Source organism: Rissa tridactyla, chromosome W (assembly GCF_028500815.1).
Source record: "Rissa tridactyla isolate bRisTri1 chromosome W, bRisTri1.patW.cur.20221130, whole genome shotgun sequence".
Taxonomy (NCBI): Eukaryota; Metazoa; Chordata; class Aves; order Charadriiformes; family Laridae; genus Rissa; species Rissa tridactyla.
Genome location: NC_071496.1, coordinates 4,515,912 through 4,532,731, shown reverse-complemented (window position 1 = coordinate 4,532,731; position 16,820 = coordinate 4,515,912). Strand labels below are relative to the sequence as shown.

General features: G+C 41.2%; 1 protein-coding gene across 3 annotated transcripts in view; it reads right to left on the bottom strand.

The window, feature by feature from the left end:
- The window catches only part of LOC128902104 (alpha-2,8-sialyltransferase 8E), a 71,501-nt gene extending 64,023 nt beyond the window's left edge, over positions 1 to 7,478 (bottom strand). For 2 of the 3 annotated variants that reach the window (XM_054184481.1, XM_054184483.1), the window contains exon 1: positions 7,335 to 7,478. The gene's annotated coding sequence lies outside the window, so the exon portion shown is untranslated. Of the gene's footprint in view, positions 1 to 7,013; positions 7,055 to 7,334 lie in introns of those variants that run through there. The other variant, XM_054184482.1, reaches the window with a different exon arrangement.
- Between the last annotated feature and the right edge of the window lie 9,342 nt (positions 7,479 to 16,820).

Here is a 16,820-nt window from a genome sequence, read left to right as displayed (position 1 = left end):
AAAGTACCTGGAAGTCAGAGGCAGCAGCTAAGCAGCATGAACCAGCCAGACGGAAGAATCCCCCATCCTATGGAACGGCTCCAGTACATTTTAGGAACAACGACTCAGCTCTGCCCAGATCTCTGGGCAAAAACACATTGAAAATACATTTTAAAACACTGAAAAATTGGGGGGGAGGGGGAGGGGTTATTACAGACTAGTGAATGTCCAGAGGGAAAACTAACCAGCTTAATATAGCAAGCGAGTCTCACCATTTAAATCAAATACAATTTTTCATATGGCTTGCAGTCAAAGGAGGATCCAAACGATGTACCGAATCCTACCTTTACAAGTACGTAGGTCAGCATTGTAGTTGGGAGAGAAAAATTTGATTGGAAAAGAGGAGTGAACTCCAATTGAACATTTCAATCCCTGCTGTAAGCATTCCTGATTAACCACAGCTGATGGTTTTAGAACAGTAGGTCTGAGGATTAAAGTATTATGTAGGCTGAAAACTCCACATCACATCTCTAAAATTACTTTGCTTTGTATCATTCAATACTCTGCATGCTCTTAGGAGCAATTCTTAGGTCCCGATTCACTAATGGGAACCTCCACCTCAAATCTAGTTAATGTTTAAGGTTACTCACTCTCTCTCAGAGGCTTTTATAAGAGATTCGGCCTCCAACTCTGCTTTATGACATTTTCTCATTGGTACTCTTCAAATCCTACCTTAATGGTTTCCCTGGGAACCAAGGAATGTCCCACATGTAGATTAAGAAGAACTACAAGCCCTATTTTTTCTTTACATGGATAATTCCTAACACAAAATAGTAACGCAATGTCCATTCATTCAAATATCTTAACTGTAAATAATATACCAGACTATCAGACTCGCTTCTGAGGAAAAAAAATGCATAAAAATGTACCCAGCTCCTAAAGTTCATGATCCAAATGTCCTCTTTTTACATGCTCAACTTCCAGAGTTCAAGCACAGGACTGCTTTACCTGTGGGACTTCACTCTGTTTAATGCAAATAATAGAAACTAAATTTAAATACACAGAAAGAGGGGGAAAAAAAGCATATTTATTAGAAGTGTCAAATAAGAAGTTTGATTGATGCTCAGTCTTCATAGAATTAATTACATCTACATCTAATTAAGGACACGTATTGTGCTTTTTCTGAACAGAAATTTTAAAAAAATTAAATTCAGCTTCCCTTCTGGAGGAAACATGTGCTGGCTCTTGCTATGGGCCTGCTCAGAACATGTGTGTGGTGTGTAAAACGCAGAACTCATTTGGTCGAATGTTAGCTCTCTCGGTGATAGATGTCTAGAAGAGCTGTTCACCTGACTCCAGCTATAGCCGGCAGATGAAAACAGGCATCTCCAGACATGTTTCATTGCTCTTTAAGGTAGACAGGCAGACAAATCAGTCATTGGGTGTGCTTCTCTCCCCCCACTGGCTACAGAAAGGGCTTAAATGACTAGCTTAGACTAGAGAGCTCGCTTCTTTACAACTAAAACTAAGTGAGATTAATCCCAGTTTGATTCCAATATTACCAAAGACAACGCAGAAACGCCTATTCACATTCTTGAGAGGTGGATAAGGCCTCATTCAGTTCTTTTTGACACTTCTGTAGCTACTTTGATTCCTGCTTAATACCAAAATGAGGCACCATGAATCTACACAATGATGTAAAAGAGTAGAGATATAGATACGTGGTGATAGGAAATACATTGCAGCCTCCTCCATCGCTAAGGGCCAGGGTTCAGCTCAGCCGTTCTCTGTCTTTTTAGCCTGGTGGCTGGGCTAAGCTCAGTCTGCTGGTAAATGAAATCCCGTTCCCCTGACCTCCCAGCTGGCTCGATGCCCACAGCACGGATTTATCTGTTGAAAGCTTCGCCCCCAAGCCATGGGCAGGTTAAGGCATCCAGAGATATCATGACTTGCTCAAGACCCTGTAATGTGGAAGTGGCAGAGCCAAGACTACAACACTTAACACGGATCGAACCCAATGTACAGATGACATTTTCACCCATCCAAATCACCTTCTTTCCTTCTTATATCTCTGTTTTCATAGAATTATAGATCATAGAATGGTTTGGGTTGGAAGGGACCTTAAAGATCATCCAGTTCCAAACCCCCTGCCCTGGGCAGGGACACCTCCCACCAGACCAGGTTGCTCCAAGCCCCGGCCAACCTGGCCTTGAACCCCTCCAGGGATGGGGCAGCCACAGCTTCTCTGGGCAACCTGGGCCAGGGGCTCACCACCCTCACAGCAAAGACTTTCTTCCTGATATCTCATCTCAATCTCCCCTCTTCCAGTTTAAAACTGTTCCCCCTCATCCTATGGCTCCCCTCCCTGATCCAGAGTCCCTCCCCAGCTTTCCTGGAGCCCCTTGAGGGACTGGAAGGTCTCCCCGGAGCCTTCTCTTCTCCAGGCTGAGCCCCACCAATTCTCTCAGCCTGTCTTCATAGGAGAGAATATTGCTTTCGTCTTTAAAAAGCACTCTAGTTGTTACTGGTACGGAAAGAAACCAAGAAAACAGGATGCTTTCATCTAAAGGTCATCATTTAATTTAAATGTCATCATTTAAAATTTCATCGTTGCTTAAAAACTCCTGGAAGAAAGGAGGGGTAGCAAGTTGGAGAAGCTTTATGGAATGAATGGTGAACACAGAAGGACAGACTGGGCGCATCAATACTGCTCACATATTGTCTGAATACGTAATGGGAACTAAGGTCAAGGTGACACATCTACTCAGCTCAAATTATGAGATTCCTTGGCTGAACTGGGATTTAAACTCATTCATAGAGTCCAAAACTCACACAATCACAGATTAATTTATGATAGAAGGAACTTTTGGAGGTGTCTAGTCCAACCCGCCACTCAGAGCAAGGCCTGCTCTGAAATTGTGAGAGGTTGCTCAGGGCCTTCTCCAGTGAAGTTTTGAGTATCTCCAAGGATGGAGGTTCCACAGTGTCTCCCAGCAGCCTCTTGTAATGTTTGAATGAATGCTCCCAGAAGTCCACTTAATAAATTTGCTTTGAAATGCTACAAAACTTTAGTGATTTGTCTCACAGCAGATTTTCTTTCCTCTCTATCTATCTATATAAGGCTGCCAAAAATTAATCAACAGTGAAAAAAATCATACGAGAAATAGTTTGCTAAATGACTCAGAAAATCTAATGAGTTTAGAGGCCTAGGACCACAAGCAATTCACTTTCACCCCTAACTGAAACTATTATTTTTTTTCACATAATGAAAAGCACTGCAGGTGGGATTCCTTTACCTAACTAATAACACCTCTCATTCTGTTCTAAGCCTTAAGAGACGTCAAAAGCTTAGATGAAAAGCAGTAGGAGCCATGCCACCTTTCCTGAGCTCAAAATGTTTTGCAAGAAACAACATTCCTGGTTTTCATGTGATTTTAATGGCACTAATAGCTGTGGATTACTCCAACGCATAACATAGCAATATTTTTCTTCATAAAGAATACAAACTCCTTGCAAAATGTATCTATTGAGGGGTGGAGGGAATAGATCTGCACAATATTTTGGATCTGCTCTTTGAAACTGATATTTTTATTATTAGGTGTCTAACTGGAAAGTGTATAAATTTCAGCTGGAGGTCTAGGAAGATACCAATGCTAAGAATATTCCACTGGTTGTAGTCTTGTTTCCAAAAATTAGATGTCCATTGGACTGCAGGATCTTAATATATACACGCTTATCTTTACATCAATAAATACAAACATAGACATCTACTAAAATTGCTTTTCATCTACTAATAGCTGCTTTTCTTTTCAGAACCGGATGTTGCGCTTCATTACTCAAGCAAGGAAAGAATATTGATAGATACGAGCCCCTTACTAGGATACTGAATAGTATATCAGAATTGACATATTAACAGTAATACAATTTTAAAATTAACTCTAAAATAAATGGGATTGAAAAACAAGAAATTCCTTTAAAAGAGGAGATAACAATAGTTCGGGAACCACAACACACTAAATGCTTGCCAGGATCACATGGAATATAGAGTGCCTCCAACAAAGATGATCACGCACCATTTTTACACGTAAAATCACATATGGGATATTGACAGAAGCAGCAGCAAAACAGAACTGGTAACTGAGCACATCGTTCTCACGTTGCCAGTAAAAACAGGCCAACAGATATTTCTTTGTCAGATCTTGAGTGAGGATGGATATAACTGAGTTCAAACTGGAACTGCTGATTTGCCCAGTGTTATTGGTCCAAAAAGAGGCATTTTGCTAAAACTACACAAGTAGCTAAGAATGCAGAAATACTGTCAGTGTTTAAATTTGTCACACAGAAAGATGCTCTTCTAACTTAGCATTCAAGGGCAAAGACAGTAGGGTGAGATTTCACTTCAGAGGTTGTACTTCTCTTTCTCTTCTTGAAAAAGAGACCTAAAAGTTCCTTGGTGGGTCTACATCCTTGCTGGTGAGACCCAGTGGGATTTTTTAGTAAGCTATTTCTCTTGTACCAATTACAGCTGATTTTCCTAACGGAGACTGTAATGACAGTTATAAGCAATACATTTAAGTATTTTACAACAATCCTTTTCACATCTTAATGCTGAAATAGTAAGAATCATGCCCTTGAGAGTTTTGTAAAGCAAATACATCCTAATTCTTTGGGGAATCATTGGAAAGTTGATAAATGAATGCTAAGGGTTATAACTGATGATGATGAGCAAATGCAATAAAAAGTCATTTTCTTGGTCTGTGACCCTGAGTCCCGTCAGATCAATTCACCTGACCTGCAACACCTCCTCTGGCACCCTCTTTCCCAGTGATGAACTGTTGATTGCATCTCTACTCTGTCACTCTCAGTGACCTAATAAGCCTCCCGTATCCCAATTTAAAAAAATACTTTCCAAGTAAACGCTGGTCTGAAAAGGAGCTAGAGGTAAAATTAGCAAGCTGACACTCCCAGAATTCAATAAAAAGGGGTTATTCTAATTAAATCCTATACCAATACTGTCTATGGTACCAAAGCTGTACTGATCCAATTGCCAAAGCTCTAGACAGTTAAACTTGAGCTCTAAAGGTTATCTGTCAACTTTACAACAATTTAAGGTTGTCCCTTCCTTCATGTGTGGCCCCCCAGGTATCACCCAGAGTATACCATGCCTATGGGTCAGAGAATGAACGGCTGAACTATTTAATGAGACAGATCATTTTCCATTCTTCCAGGTTTCCTTTCCTATGTAAATCCCGGAGTTCAGCGATTCCTGGCTGCATTTCCTCCGTCACATTCGGTGATTGACTAGCAAATATCACACAACTTTTTAAAGAAAACTCCCTGGATCTTGGGCAACTTACTATTTTCAAAGTGTTTCAATATCCTTTGAGAGAAAATGCTATATAAATGCAAATACTAACAACTCCCATTTTCTCTCTTTCCCCGACAGGAAAACACTGCTGGTTTTCAGTACTTTAGAAATACACACTTCTGCCTGAAATATGAAGTGAACTTCTAAAAATAAGTTAATATTACAGTAAATAGAATAACAGCCAAGAATAAAATCACTCTGCAAAAGCAGAGATTTAGATCTGGAGGAAACCAACGCTGGTGGTCAAAGAAACCTGTAGTCTTTAAATATCTTAGTCAAAAATGGTTGCAATCTTTCAAAAACACGATGCATTCACATATTCACGTGCTTCAGAAAGCTTAGAATTGTTCTAGAAACAAGTTTAGGTGCTTCTGTACATTCATCCTAAACCAAGCTTATTTTGGCCCTGTGCATTACAAAATTTGGATAATTTTTGAGCAAAAAATCAAGTTGTTTGGCTACTGTTAATTTAAAATGCTACACCTAATTACTCCATCAAATACCTCATTCTGCTATATCGGTGAAAAAGTCTTTCAAGAACTTTTGAGTTACGCCCAGAGGCAGGGTGCAAAGCAGTGCTGAGCACAGGGCCGAACGGGCGGCTGGGGAGTCATTTAGGTCTTCAAGGCAAAGCTGCAATCGGACATGGGTGATGCATCATCCCTCTGTAATGCAATGAATTGCAGCTACTGTAACCTGTGTTTGTGGCTTCTGCATTCCTGCAGGAATAGCCAAGTATTTTTTTTTTTTTTCCTCGCCCATGAAACAAGCTCAAAATGAAACAAGCTGCATTTTCTCTATTGGAATTTATCCTGGAAGTCCTGGTCCAGCATTTTTTGAATTCTTGGTTTTTATCTTTTTTCTGTGATGTTTCAGCACTCTTAAAAACCTTGCATGCAATTAGAGCGTGTAATGTCAGAGAGGTGCCATGCTGCTAGCAGCCTCCCCTGGATGTGATGGAAAGATTCATTATTGCAATCTGTCAACATATTGGTGGATAGTGGATACTAGATCCTAGATAAGAGATTTACTTGGAAACAGGAAATAAGATCTTAAATCTCTTTCTTCAAGGGCGGAGCCACGGTCACATTTGTAGGGTCAGATGCTAAGATACAGGTTCCTTTCTTCACCCATTTCCATCCACACACTGGATGATTTGCTCTGTTACTTAGTTTAATGGGGTCCCGTAGGACCTGCAGCCTCAGCAAATGCCCTGATCTCTCATCCCTGAAGCTCATCTGTGTGCTCAAAATAATATTCGTTTCGTTAACTTGGCAGCATCTGCACAGTGCTCAAATACTATTTAGGTAGCACAAGAAAAAACACGCTGCAACCCCAGAGAAGTCAAGTTGAGGCAAATCATATCTGAGCAGATTTAATTTGACTTCTGATTTGTTTACACTTCACCACACAGTCAGTTTCCATTACGATCCCTCTTTTTTTCCTACTTCTATCATTCCACGCCATTCTCTTAACATATGAAACTATTATGAGAGTTAGTTAAATACTCCAAGATTTTTTTTTTGGCAATTATGTTCAGTGCAGGTGTTAACAGCTTGCTAACACATCTAAGGGAAACAATCTAAAGCACACATGAAGTTCAGCAGCTAATTGCAAGTGATGTATTGCTTGCAGTCCCCCCTCCCATAACATGCATGCCTCTTACAGATGTTCCATGCCTGTCTCTGAACTCTCATTTTCTTCGATACAAATGTATTTTACTTTAAAAAAAGAAAATAAATTACCATTTGAAAACAAGTTCTGTTGTGTTCGAAGCTGATTCACAATTTTTTAAAAAGCTTTTGGGTTAATGCAAATCACTAAGGAGCTAGATTTCCTGTAAAGGTTTGCACAAATGTATCGGAAACGTGCTGTAGGGAGAACAGCACATACCAGCTGCAAGAAATCCATCCAGATCGGGAGCACAGCAGCAACCAGACGTTTTCCAATCAAATTGCCCCTTATTTTACTGCGATTACTTATTTACCTTCTACACGTGCTGTGGCTGCCCTCCTATTATGCCAGATTGCCCCTTGCTCTCCGTTTCTCCTCCACTGCCACTCATGGACTCCTGCTTCTTTCGCTCTTTGAATCGCGGGCTGTCCCCCTCTTTCGCCTCCCCTAAGCGTTGAGCCAGGTCCAGCCTTCACCTCTGCATCACAGACAGCTTCCACCAATGCTGGGTTTCAATTTCCTCCTGATGACAAATTTCAGCCCAGCCCACCAAACCCACCCCCTGCCTCAGCTCTTGCATCACGAGCTGGAAAGCCCTCCTATGCTCAAGACTTTGTAAGGGATATTTGCAGGGAAGCAGCAGTTTTATTCCCTCCGTCCTTTACATCCTGTTTCTTTTGCAGCTTTTCTCTCTTACGTGACAAAAAGCAGCTGTTTGTGTCGGGGGAAGCCTCTTTCTTGAGATAAATCCTTGCCTTTGCTGGAAACAGCTTTTTCAGTTGCTCCAGTGGCACTGAAATCCCCTGGAGTCAATAAAACTTCTCTAAGGAGCGTTTCTACTATCAAGCTTTGGGTTTGTATCTAAAAGAAGCGTTTAGACTGCCTTTGAAGAGGTTTATTTCTCTTAAAATATGAACACAATTCTAAATCAATGCAACTTTTTATAGGTATGATTCCTGAAAAGCAAAGGAAAAAAAAAAAAAAAAAAGGGCAGAACACTTCTTTCCTGTGTAATTTTGAGTTAAATGCCGAATCTACAAATTAATCCTGCAAACTGTCTCATGAGTAACTCGACTCAAACACTGACCTGTTTGAGGCCACTGACGCGAGTACAGCGGTAACAAAAAATAGGTTAAAATTTGCAGAATATGGGCTATTAGATCAATAGCTAATTGAGGACAGGACTGCCTGCTGCTGTTTGTTTAACACGCAGCACAAAGCAGCTTTCTGCTCCCGCTAAAAGCCTCCAGGTAGATCTCCAGTAAGACTGAACAATAACAACAGATTGCTGATGACATCTGGAGCAATGTCCCTGCCTTATCAACTCTCCGTCACGTTTTACACCTCAAATCAGGTCTGAAGTTTTAAAGCTGGATAAATGTGCAAGCTTGGTTGGATACACTCACGCAGATGAGGTAATGTGCAAGATGTTACACTGCAGGACTTCTCTATTTCTGCTACAATTTCCCATCTCTGTAATTCTGTCATAACTTAGTTTACTTGACATTTCCACTTAGAAAGTGCTTTCCCCAAGCTCTGGGCAACGCATTCCGTTTAAAAGACACCACCACTAAATCTGGACTTTAACACAGTGAAATTCATGGCCGTGTCATGCTCCAAATTTCCCACTGGTAGACTAGAACTCCCAAACCAGATACATTTACAGGATTCCCTGGGAGAAAAGGGAATAGGAGGGATAAAATGTTTCTCTGCCACCCAAGTATGGAGAAGAATCAGTGGTCATAAGGAGCTCGCAGCACCCTTGGCTCCACCATAAACTCACCTCAGAGCCCTACAGTTTATGGGACCATTTCTCAAAACTTCTCATGAAAGAGTTGGTTTTTTATCCGAATTGTGAAGATTTGCTATATATGTTTCTTCCTGTGCTTTTACTCCTTACTGCATTTACACTTACAGAAATACGACTTCATCCTTTATTTACCACCACCATCACCACCATATAACAGGAGGCCAGCAGGAGTTGGGCAAAAAGGATTACAAACTCCTTAAGGTGACATTTCTGAATTTTTCAGAATTTTGTGTCCTCCCACAGAAAAGGCAGTAAAAAGGAAAGGGAGAACACTCTTTTATCAGATCCTGAGATCAAGGAGAAATTGCAAGTTCAGCTTAAGTATCTCAAGAGTGATTATTCACAGACAGATATCCCTCAAAAAAATCAAAGTAGATTAAAAGACATCAAGGTTAAAAATGCTGTAAAGGTGCATGCACAGGCTACTGAAGAGATCTGCTGCTTAAGAGCAGGGAAAAGATGAAGTCCTACTGCTTCCAAGGGATATTGTTATCAATATAGCAGTGTCCACTGTTACCATTTGAAAACCTTGCTACCTGCTTTTCCTTTGGTTGTGGAGCAGTATTCTAATCAAAGAGAAAAACATTAAATTATAAATCACAATAAAATTAAAAACTCAGCAGATGGAAAGTAGTAATAGAGCATGCACTTGCCGGGAAAGCAAGATGCTGCTGCCATTTTGCTATTAATGTCACAAGTGACGTTCCCATAAATGTTTCCAACTCTGCTCTGCTCAACATTTCTGAAGTACGAGAAAGTATTTTGTCTAGGACACAGCAACGATGATGATGATGTCCAGTTCTTTCAACCAATATATACCGGTGTCAACAACAGCACTGCAGCAGGGCAGAGAAACAATCTGATGAATGCTCTGCGTGCCACTGCCAAGTCACACCATTTGCTGCCTGGAAGCGCACATCAGACTCCACTTTGTAACAGAATCTGCAATATTTGTTTTGCATCTAGTGCACATGAGTTCGAGTTAGTTCGCATTACTTTGCATTTTCAACTTCTGGGGGCAAGAAGGAGCTAAGGCAAAGCAAGGGAAGAAAGGGAAAGGAAGAGGGGAGAAAGGGGAACAGCTACTGTTAGGAACATAGCGAGCAACTCAGTATTTCAGCCCTGTAACTTATAGCTGTACTACAACCACACCGCAAAGCTGGCAGATGACAGCCTTGCCCAAATACGTGTCCACAACTTCCTTTCAGCCACGCTGGCTAACACGGCTCCAAGTTGCTAACCGTTTGGACGCCACAGTGCAGAAAGCCTGTGCTGTACAAGCACCCTCAGTGGTATACGTGCAGGGAACTTTGTAAGGGGTTAGTTTTGCTCTAAGGGATTTTGAGCAGACAGAAACCAGAGAGGTCAAAAGCCTAATGGGATTTTTAAAAAGGATTGGACGATGCAGATACCCACAGTTACATTAGAGGTAATAATGATGTGTTTTAGGAGACATAAAAACCCTTCCAGCTTCAGAATAGAAACCAGCCATTAAACTGCTTATGATTACAGACAAACTTCCCTGCACGGGCTTCTCATTTCAAAACTGCCAAGTGCCTGAGATTTATGCCTTTTTCCTCAGAAGCCGCAAGCAACAGCCTCACTCAGAAACCATATCGTATGCTGACTTGATACTGAAAGATGACACTGAGACAAATATAGCTACCACTACTTTTTGCTATAGTCTCTGATTACACATGTATCTGAGGCATTTCACTGGATTCCACACAAATGAAGGCCCTGGAGATGTGAAGCGCTCTGTGTAGTCCTGGACGTGCCTGGCCAAGCACAGGAGAGCAGGATGATAGGAACTCAGGTTTGGTTAACGCTGCTGCAGCTTCATGCCCTGAAGAGTGCACTGAGAAACTTAAACAATAAATAATAAATTCTGAAATGCAATACTTCCCACGCAGTCACCTCCAAGGCTAGGAAGGAAGTCTTGAGACCAAGCCAACGGCAGCTTAGCGTTACTGTAGGGGCACAAAAACTGGCTGAGGACCAGCACTGTTTTTCTTTGGAGCAGCTACTGCTTAAGATGGGAAGAGATCCCTTCTCCTGGAATTTCAGCATCCTAAAGTCTCCATTAAGGCCGTTGAAATCCAAGCCTCTGTAACCTCTTCCACATTTTAAAGGTGGTTCGGACAATTAGTGAGGAAATTTCTCATACCTCTTCTCTGTTTCTTCTGGGGTTCTCTCTGAAGTGGGACTTGATCTAATAGGTAGTTTTGAAGATGGAGGAGCACTCTATTCCTAGGCACAAACAGAACAGTTGAATACATATTAGAACAAACATATTTGCCGGAGAATACAAGAGAAGGAAAATTCACAGTCAGAGCTGGAACATTATTGCACCATATGCTTTCCAACAGCCAAGCACAACAGGGTCCCTCCACAATCCTTGCCCTACTGCACCCTGTTGATTTCCACCTGGAATGGCATATGGCAGTGCCTAAGAAATAAATTCTTCTTTTTGTCTTTTTTTTTTTTTTTTTTCTTATGTTAATGTAATTTCCCAGCTTTAAAGGAACATTTGATTATGAAACACGCTCAGGCCAAGGATTAAAAGAAGTTCCTATCTGTTCCCGCTAATGACAGAAACAGGTCCATTGACCTGTTGGCATTATGACCAAATAAAAACTGGAAAGAATGCTTGGAGCTTGGATACTACTTTGTCTCATGCATCAGTGACAAAATTCTCTGCTCTGCAGAAACCTGATGCCTCACGGTTACATCAGAGTCCTATTTTATTTATTGTACTAAAGAGTACCAAATTTTATTATTCAGCTCCCAGAGAGCACTAGGGGAGAGAGACATTATAAAAATCATCCCTCTGCTTGTAAAATGAAAAATACTGCTTTGTAAAGAACTGACCATGAAGAAATGTTCAGCATCACAACAGACACTTTTACCCCTGGTTACAGTCAGTTTTTATAATGCCATTTTTTACTATGCACACATTTATCATTACAGTAAACTGCTCATCGCTGATGCTAGGTGAGGGAAGAAGTTATGTTAGAAGATGGGAGTCCCTGGAAGAATGAAAGGCTACACAAAAAGCTCTTATAACTATCCTATCATCACTCAGATAAGAAGAAAAATTTAACAGTGGTGTTATTGTAGCAGTAATGCTTTTCACCTCCCCACAGTAGCTCTAAGACAGTTATCTTCTGCTTGAAGAAGGCTATATTGAGTTACCTTTTCCAAAAAAAACGTTCATAAAGGTGATTATTACAAGCCTCACCATAGTTGTGGTAAGAGAGGAAGATGGTGAAACTCTGGATTTGCTTCATGAGCCCAGATTAATATGACCATTGTGGCGGGTTGTTCCCATCCCCTTTAGTGAGGGTGCACTTCCTCTGGCCGTCTCACACTGCGCCTTGGCCCTGTGATATCCCTTGCCTCAAAGGGGCACATCTACTTTGGCAGGCCGTAGCCAGAGATAAAGTTTGAATGCCCCAGGCAGCTGATCCAAATGGGCTTCAAAGTGTCAACTCCTCCATCCCAGACCTGAAAGTGATCACAGTGGTTTTACCATTGAAGGAACCCGGCTGCTGGGTCTGGCTCAAGCTGGGAGCCTTCTTCTTAATCTGTTCGCTTCCTGAGTAATAAAGATACAGAGATTCCTTAAAGACTTCAAACCCTCTACACGTGGGTTCACTGGGACTGCTCGTTCCCGATAGAGCTTCTTCAAATTGCGTTTACTTCCTCATTGGCTTTGCTCAGGGCAGACTTATTGCATTGCCACTTGGCCTACGCCATTCTTTTCAATCAATTACAAAACATATCCTGCTCCCAGATAAAAAAAATGTGACCTTTTCAGTGCAATTTGGCAGATGTTCTCAATGTAGCAAAGTTACCAGAAAGCTGAGTGGTAGCCCTTATTTAATTCATCGCAGAAAATCCGCCTGCCTTCTACCTGAAGCAGAAAAACATTCTTTGTACTTTCCCTTCCTCTTCATTCTGTTTTACAACCAGAATTGAATGAACACAACAACTAAACTTTCTTGAATCTTTGATAAAACATAGCTACTTCTCCATCCATACCACCATATTTAATATTATACTTTAAAACAATCATACTTAATTATAAGAAGCATTATAATAATAAATTAGGATAAGGTAGGGAAGCATTATTAATTTCATTCACAAGCACAGATCTCGTGGCAAAGAGACTGTGTAATTTATGAGACCAACCCTCAACTCTAAATGAACTTGGTTCAGTTACGTTCTTGCTCATTTGGGGTGGGTAGACAAGCAAGCATGTTTCGCTAGCACAAATGATCACACAATCCATTTCAAATTTACACTGGTCTTTGCAAAATGCTCATTTTTACAGCTTGGGTTTTCAAAAATAGTCATTTGGGGCCAAATATTTCAAACCAATGACAACAGCAATCTCACTGATTTACGGAGAAAGGAATAAAGGCAACACAGAGACGGTACTTTTGAAACAAGTCATAGGTGCTGCTTTTATGTGTTACTATCAATACTGGATATTCTTGCAAACCACCCAGTGAAGGAGCAGAAATTATATCATGTGGCATATTCTACTAGTCATTCAGTCACAACAAATCACAGGCGATCAAAAAGCTGAAATGCCTTCCTGAAGTGCCTGTCTCTCCTCATTGCTAAGTAAGGCCTCCAATGTAGATCTCTCTGTTAAATGCCTAATATTTTGTGAGATGGACCCAAGGCATGCCCAAAGTGCAGGCAAAATCTGAAGAGATTGCTTGACTATAGCCAATGCATAATATAAAAAAAAAAAAAAAATAGCTAAAGAACTCATCAGCTTTCTGATTAATAGCTTAAAGGAATTGCACGCTGTTAAGAAAACGCCTATGAGGAAAAGAAAAGTTAAAGTCACACTTAATACATAACTATATACCCTTGGTTATCTGAATCTCAAGATGAATTTTAGTCAAAGGTTCAAACCCCCAGGCTGCTTGAGAAGAGAGGTTACAAAGTTAAAAAAAAACTATGGCAACAGATTAAGGCAACTTTCAGCTTTAAAAGCAGGGCTGCCCTGGAAAATCCCAAAAGTTTATAGTGAATTTATTCATTGCCCTTCAAAAATTATTATACCGTACAGCTTCAACTTACAACTCATAGGATTTTCTTTTCAGAGTCCCGAAAAGCAACACAAAGTTTAGATTTTTTTCTGCTCTTTACAAGGTTTACTGGCATCACTTTCACAGATTTTCTAACACTGTATTGGTCAGGTACCTTTTTGCTGCCATAAGCACGTCCATCACAGGCTTTTATTCATATAGAAATATTGTAATGCAGAAAATCCGTAGTGGTATTTTGGGGTAAATGGTCTGCAGCTTGCTTGACGAAAAATTTGCAGGACTGGTCCCTGCTATTGATCGAAAAATTATGCAAATGATCTGTTATAAAGAAACAGTTGCCTCATCAGACATCTTATATCAGCAAAAGCTTTTCTTGTAGAGTCACTTAGTAATAAAGCTGCATTTTTTTTTTCTTCTCACGCATCATTACTAGAAATCAAATCCAAATAGTTAATTGACTAAAACATGAATAAACATGCTGTCTTCAGAGGATCCCCTCAGAGGTGGTAATGGTAGGTTTAGAGAAGTGTAAGTGGTAAATAAAACAAATAGGCTACAGATCAATCCCAGTTAACTGCAGTGTCTTAACTGGCACTGTTTAACATCTTTATCGGCGACACGGACAGTGGGATCGAGTGCACCCTCAGGATGACACCAAGCTGTGTGGCTCATCCAGCTCTGGGGCCCCCAACATAAGAAGGACATGGACCTGTTGGAGTGGGTCCATAGGAGGCCACCAAGATGCTCCAAGGGCTGGAGCCCCTCTGCTGGGAGGACAGGCTGAGAGAGCTGGGGGGGTTCAGCCTGGAGAAGAGAAGGCTCCGGGGAGACCTTCCAGCCCCTTCCAGTCCCTCAAGGGGCTCCAGGAAAGCTGGGGAGGGACTCTGGATCAGGGAGGGGAGCCATAGAACGAGGGGGAATGGTTTTAAACTGGAAGAGGGGAGATTTAGATGAGATATCAGGAAGAAAGTCTTTGCTGTGAGGGTGGTGAGCCCCTGGCCCAGGTTGCCCAGAGAAGCTGTGGCTGCCCCATCCCTGGAGGTGTTCAAGGCCAGGTTGGACGGGGCTTGGAGCAACCTGGTCTAGTGGGAGGTGTCCCTGCCCATGGGAGAGGTGGTGGAACTAGATGATCTTTAAGGTCCCTTCCAATTCAAACCATTCTACAATTCTATGATCAGTACTAATACTGCAAACGAGAAAACATTTTAGTCAATCCATTTGAACAAGACACAATTAAGACCCTGGATTTACAGAACAAGCTAAGTTGCTGGCTAAGGTGTTGCCATTCTTATCCAAGAAGGGTTCAAATTTGAATTGTTCTGGGGAAAATCCTATATACAAGCAGGCGAAGGCAGACTTGCGCTCTTCAGGCAACACCAGCGTAAAAGCTATATAGTAATGATAACTGAGTGCCACCCCTGAGTCAACACACTCCCTGAGAAAAGACCGACATTACTGGCTCAAAACCAGACCAAACGGGCTACCTGGCTTTCACGTCAGAGCTGTCTTCTGCGTGGGTAACTTGGATGACAGCATAGGTGGTTCTCCCTGCCTACACAAGTCCGTGTACAAATAATCTTTGATAACGCCCATCCTCTAAACAACTGAATGTTATCAAAATTAATTTTTATAGAAAATAGGACCATGCGGCTCAGTTACAGCCAAGGAAAACCAAGTACTCCATGCACTGGAAAGCAAGCCAAATCTATCTGAATCGAATAGAAAGCAGAATCCGGAACTACATAGGAAAAACCTATGCATGTGTATGAAAAAGGGTGGATCCAGAGCAAAACAGGGCAAGCGAAAATGGATTAAAAGCTCTAATAAACACTGAGAGCAGGAAATGGCTCCTCCTGTCCCATCACGGCTTCTCCTGACCAACAAGTTTTAACTAGCAAAACAATCTTTTTCCTCTTCCAATACATCTTTCTGAATAAGGACTCTGGCTTTTTGTACCCTTGATACAACAGTGAAGCAATACTGGGTACAGTTTGGACCAACGTCTTTTCATGAAGCCTCAGCTATGCTTTTACAAACCTCTCGTTTCCAAGTTTTTCAAACTTCCAAAATTTTCTACTGTCTACTTTTCCTTACACTGCTGTAAACACAGAATAATTAATCACTTACATGAAATCATTTTAGATTCTCCTAGGCTGTATCACAGCATATGAAAAAAATTCAAGTGAGTGAAGAAGGCAGGTACAAAAATAATATATCACTTCGATTTCACTTATGCCCTTAAAATGTGTGCTGAATGGCACAGAGCCCTTGGGCTGAGCTATTTCTATAGGCACAGCTTTCTTCAGGCAAAATTTAGTTGGCTCTATTGACTGATTTTAGTGAATTTACAACCAGAATGGGTGTACACCACTCTCCATACCCATGGCTGAAGGTAACGCTGTGGAAGAGAGAATAAGGACAGTAATTGCTCCCGAAATACAAAAGAAGGTTGTGCTCCAAGTAAAGAAAATGTAGGAAGAGGAATGGTTAGCACCTGTAATAAGATTTTTGTAGGTAGTGTACAGGCTGAAAGATACTTGGCGTAAAAGTAGCTATTTTTAAATGGAAAGGAGGTCATGTAAAGAACAAAATGCCCATAGAGATGGCAAGCCAGTAAACACTGAGGGGTTTTTTTCAGGGAGCCTGTTAATTTGGAAACCGTTCAACAGTTTTGTAAGGTTTGTTTTCCTGCACAGATTGGCATAAATTGGAATGCAATAAAAGACAGAGAAAAATAAAGTTAATTTCAATGATATTTATAGGATCATGGCTGAGCACCAGCAGTAGAAAACAGTCCTAAAATTTTGTGTGCGCATGCACGCAGGCACAAGGAAAAGGTTTTGTAACCAGCCATCAGGTCTTCAAAAAGAACTCTCCATGTTGACAGAGAACTGTGCACAGGGCTGAACCTCAGCCTGCG